The sequence below is a fragment of the Acomys russatus genome, chromosome 17, assembly GCF_903995435.1.
Source record: "Acomys russatus chromosome 17, mAcoRus1.1, whole genome shotgun sequence".
Lineage (NCBI taxonomy): Eukaryota > Metazoa > Chordata > Mammalia > Rodentia > Muridae > Acomys > Acomys russatus.
In genome coordinates this window covers 56,695,334-56,700,799 of record NC_067153.1, presented here as the reverse complement: position 1 = coordinate 56,700,799, position 5,466 = coordinate 56,695,334, and the positions used below count along the sequence as shown (strand labels likewise).

The window sequence follows — 5,466 nt, the reverse complement described above, 5'->3', positions numbered from 1 at the left end:
AGACTGAAACAGGAATCATGTGTGGTCTGTTTCAGTCAGGCCTCTTATTTACCCATTTAAACATATGGAATTAATGTTCCGTGTGCAGCCAAGATTATTCCATGTGATATGTGTATGCATACTAAGGCACAGGACTTGTCCTATGAATAATAAGGGTATTGGACAGAAGGAAAATTAAGCTAACTTAACCTCCAGAATTCTGCAGTTCTATATAATTTATGCCAGGTGACAATAAATGGACATTTGATTTGTTTTGTGCATGTATACCTTTTGAAGAAAGATAATCTGGTGAAGATTTAACTTTTTTTATCTTTGTGTGTGTTTGAGAGGTTTTTGTCTTAGGAGTGAGCCATCTACTCTCCCCACAGTCTCCTATTAGAGCAATAAAGCTGGTGAGATGCATGAAATTACATAGCTGTAGAATACAAGAGTGCTTGCTGCACACCTGTCCATACTGGTATGTTCATTCTGCCCGAAACACATGCCTGTACCTATGCGCTGTAAGACATAGAAAGCCAGGTTCCCTTGAAAACATGAGAAATGAATAAATAATGTTTTCTTATGTTTGCGTAATTTTAACACAATAATTCTATTGCTCTTGTTTGGAAAATATGGCAAAAGACCAAAATATGATGATAATACTGAATACAACTCTTCTGTAGAATTCAAAATCAGCCTCCCGAGTCACGTGCTACTTAACCTCCTATAATCCAGGCTATTTTAATGAGGGGAAATCAATGCTGTTTGGTCAGCCATCCCTTCTGTAATATTATAAGGGGAAATGCGATGCCACTCTGAGAAACAAGATAGGGAAGTTCGTCTTACAGTAGGGTCTGTCACTGATCTAGCTTTAGAACTGAAATCAGAAAAGTCTACAGGAAACCACTAGGAGACAGGTGGAAACAAATACTCGGAGACAGGCGAAGACGGATGAGACCCTTTCCTTTTCCCTTTTGGCAAAGTCAAGGAGCAAAAAAGCAAGTTAAAGTCCACAGACTGTCCGGGACGCACTAGGAATCAGATTATTAGATCACAAACTGCTTTCTTTATTCCCACTCCCACCCTCAACCCCACCCCACCCTAGAGCTATTTAGTGACCTCATTGGCTGCCTTGGCATAAGGTTGCCTCTACTCCTTGAACTCCTGATTTGGCTTAGGGAGCACATCGCAGAGAAGTAGAAAAACCCTGTAACTTTTGGTGGTGTGGTTCCCCGCTCAGAAGTATTTTCAAATTGAAGGACCAGACAACAAGAAAAAAGGAAAGTTACGGAGAGAAATGAGATGGGAGGAGAGGCCTTAGGAAGAATGAAGAACCTTCAAAACGTCATGGGACAACTCTGTCCCTGGATCTATTAAAAGTATATCAAACTGTGGGCCGAAATCATACAAATATCTTTAAACATTATGATTAAGAGAACATACAGAATTTGAAAACAAAAGCAAGCCCATGAGGTTGGCAATGGAGATACGGTTAGAGGTCACATAAATTAACAAAAACAAAAACAAAAAAAGAAAGAGGAAAAGGGTTTAAATTTTTATTTTATTTTTAGGAAATGGAATAAAAAATACCCACAGCATTTACTTTTATGGACTTTCTATTCCTATGGGGAATTTGATATTCACAGAAACACTTAGGACTAGCCATACATAAATGCATAGAAGCACAATCTATTTGTGTAGCTTTACCTGCCAGTTTTCAAGTGCAGATAGGAAAAAGTTTGTTTTTGTTTTTGTTTTGTTTTTCAACAACACAATAAAGGTTCAGTTGAGAGTCTGCTAACTGCCACATTGAAACCTTCTACCCTGTCCTTTTGAAATATTAAGTGCATACATAGACCCCCTTCAGTAAAAACAAACAAACAAATGTATTTCTCAAGTAAGATAAGTAAAATAAAAATGAAAGTGGACACAAAGTTTCTGCCTATGTTCCTTTTTAGAAATTAGCAACTTCACTCAAGACAAACTGAGAAGTGGCTCTAAATTTAGTTCATAAAATTAACGTCTCTAAGGAAAAGACTCTTACACTTGCATTCATAGAGCCAAGAGCAGCAAATAAGGAACAGGAAAATATACCTCAGCAGAAGCTATACCTGTCAGCACCGAGGAGTGGAATCCAGGATGCAACAGTCTCTCCCAAGATACTCTGGGACAACTCTGTTCATCCATTAACATGACTTAGGGTTTGAAAAAGATGATTTTTTAAAAATTTTATTAATTTATTCAGATTACAACTCAATTGTTATGAAAAAGATGTTTTTTAACTCAAAGAAATGGTGTAATTTCTTGTCAGTTGACCTGAAGATACTTAAACCATGCCCATTGCTTTCAGGAGTTGGAGACCCTCTTAGTACCTGCTAATTTTATAAAAACCTAAACTCATTCGAGTCATTTAGGACTATAAATTTTAAACTTTACTCCTGTCAAATCAGGATGATTCCAAGTGGAATTAAGTAGATGTGTGTATTCCTCATGTCACCCTCACTTTTATTCTCCCCCCATTCTAATGACATGCTGGCAGTGCGTTTTAAAAGTATGGCTCTTCCCAGCCAAAATTTGTTTCCTTGAAGATTTATTTATTTTATGTATGAAGGCTCTACCTGCATGTGCAACTGGGTGCCAGAAGAGGGCACCAGATTCCAGTATAGATGGTTGTGAGCCTCCATGCAGTTGCTGGGAATTGAACTCGGGACCTCTGGAAGAGCAGACAGCGCTCTTAGCCACTGAGTCATGACATCTTGTCCCTTCAGGTACAGCCAAGGCCTTCAATAGAGCCCCAGAAAGATTTCTTTCCCAGGGTAGATTCCTAGGCACAGTTTGTAGTCAACGTGCTTTCCCTAGTCATTTAAAAACCAGTCTTTTGTTCAGCTGTACCTCTGCATATTTTAAGAAAAATGTATTAGAAGCTATATTTATATTCATCTGGACATGGGCCTTATCACAGCATCTTAACCTGTTCAGAATGCTGAGGACTCCAGAGTGGCCCTGGAAGGCTGGGAGGCCTGGTTCTTCTGCAAAGAACTCAGTTTCCAAATCACTGCAATTTATCTTAAACACACAGTGGACTTGGGGTTAGATAAATTTTTAATCAAACCATTCTGCATAGAATCAACATATCAGATGCCAGAAAAATCAATGCAGACATTACATCATAGTTTGGACCCCAGTTTTGGGTGGTTTTTTTTTAAATAACTTAAAAATGCTATCGGTTACACAGAAACATCACCCCACTAAGGTTCCTGTGTTAAAGACTTGCTAGGTCACCAGCTGGTGGCACTGTTGGGAGGTGGCCTGATTCTGATCATGAGGACACTGACTTTAACCGTGTGCTAATGGATTGATACACAGAATAGCCACTCTTAGGAGAAGTAAGTCATTAGAGGCTAACTTCAAAGGACATATCCCCTTTCTGTCTCACAGGAAGATGACACGAAGTCACACCTTCTACCCTGAAGTTCTACCTCACCAGCGATGGGACAACCTGAAATCTTTCCCGCTGTCTTCAGCAATAACAAACTAGAACAATACTGACACTTCCCTTTGAGGACCTCTAGCTTATGCCGGAGTCATTCTGGGAGGATAAGCATCATAGAGCAATGTTGATGTTACAAAACCAGGGCAATCCGGATGGTTCTGCTGGAAGCACATTGTCCAAGCAAAATCTGGAAATAGAATGGCTGAGTCTTGTTTTGTTTTCTGTGGTGGATGTAAACATGTTTCTGTTCTGATCCCAAGTGTGGGATGTGAAACAGATTTGGGTGAGAGTGTGCGGTGTTTGTCTGCTGGAAATGGACTTGTGAAAGGACAAGTGGTGTTTGTCCACTAGGAGAGGAACTGCCTTTTGTGGGGGCATGGTCTTTGTCAACTGATCAATATCCTAGAGGGCTTTTTGGTTTGGGCATCATTTCCTTTCATCACTCCACTTCAAGATGCTCCTACAAAGAAACATTTCAGAGAACGGTTTGAGGTTCTGGGTTCTGGCTGCCGCTCTCAGTTCTGGCCGCTGCAGTTTCAGTCACCTTTCCTGAATTGCTGCTCTGCTGTTTAACAGGTTTGCTGGAAACCTGACAGCGAAGAGTGGAATTGCTCCAAGGAACTGAATCTAAGAAGGTCTACTTCTCCTGTTCCCATTAACCTCTTTTCTCTCCTATCTAGGGTAGGTGGGTTGGAAGGGAGGTGTAAGCATCAAAGAAACCCAAATAAAGTAGGTTTGAAAAAGATCAAAGCCTACAGTATGCTTGTCTGTTTGATGGTACATTCCAAATGTGGACTGATCAAAACCTTTGTTCTTTCAGTTGCCCCATGGTCTTTTATTGACATATTTTCTTATTGCTTAACTAGCTGGGTATTCCACTGCACCATTGTTGATGTCACCTATGATGTCATGAGGGTGGCGGCCATGCAGCCCACAGACTCAGCAGTGCCCAGGATCTCCTTAATCGTTCCAGAAAGCTCTCTGGCTAAAGACCAGTGCCTCATCTCATCAAAAGTGGTGTTTCCACTGTGTTTAACGTTCTTCTGCTTCTTCCTGTCTCTCTGTGGCTCCTTGAGGGCTTTGATGATTAGGGTAGAGGCAGAGGGCCTGTCTGTTCTGGATGGTCAGTTTCACTATAATCAATCCTCAGACCTTTCCAGTCGCCAGTAGCCTTGGCAATGTCATCACCGACCTTTTTTGGAAACAGACCCAGAGGACCGATCTTGGGGGCCAAGGCGGATGTGGCGCCAGCCTCTCCTCCAGTGCATGACTTTGATCTCTTCGGGGCTCAAACTTGGGCGGCATGCTGGAGGCGGCTGGTGTCGGATGAAGCCGGATTCGGGACAACAGAAGAAAAGTTGCACCGTAGCCTCCTCAGTGCTGAAAGCCGAAAAGCTCAGCTACAACTCTCATGCCATCCACCTTTCCAGACTTGCACAGTTGGTGGAGGGAAGGTAAGTAAAGTAACCAGAAACAGCCATGAATTAGAAAAGAACGAAGAGACATTGAGTATAGCAAGGGAGACACTTCACAATCCAAGCGGTATTGTGCGCACCACTTCCATTGTGTCATCTTCCCAGTCACCTGGGAAACCCCAGCTCATTGCTTAAATGCCACCTGAAGTGATAGTGCAGGCTTTGGTCTTAGAATCCTCCCAATTACATTTAGCCGTTTAAAACTTTCTTCCAAGCAAAGCGAACTATTACAGGAGATGTCCCATCCAAAGTACGGAGCATTGAAAACACATCAGGACGACCTTGGTCAGGGGTTCGCCATCAGCACAGGACATGAAAAACAGGCAGATGCTCCACTTGAGCGTTCCAAACTTGAGCACACCGAAATTGGAAGCCACGACCATCTGGAAAGTGCAACACAAACTCGGGAGGCAGACAGAGCATCCGGGAACTTCACATCCCCCACCCCACCCCCCACGATCTGTTCCTTTGCCTTCCAATTCTGGTACACCCACCGTCCCGCTATCTGGCTTCTCCACC

The 5,466-nt window shown here is 42.2% G+C and overlaps 1 pseudogene; it reads right to left on the bottom strand.

The window, feature by feature from the left end:
• Positions 1-4,330: 4,330 nt before the first annotated feature.
• Positions 4,331-4,856, bottom strand: LOC127201081 (60S ribosomal protein L12-like; annotated as a pseudogene).
• Between the last annotated feature and the right edge of the window lie 610 nt (positions 4,857-5,466).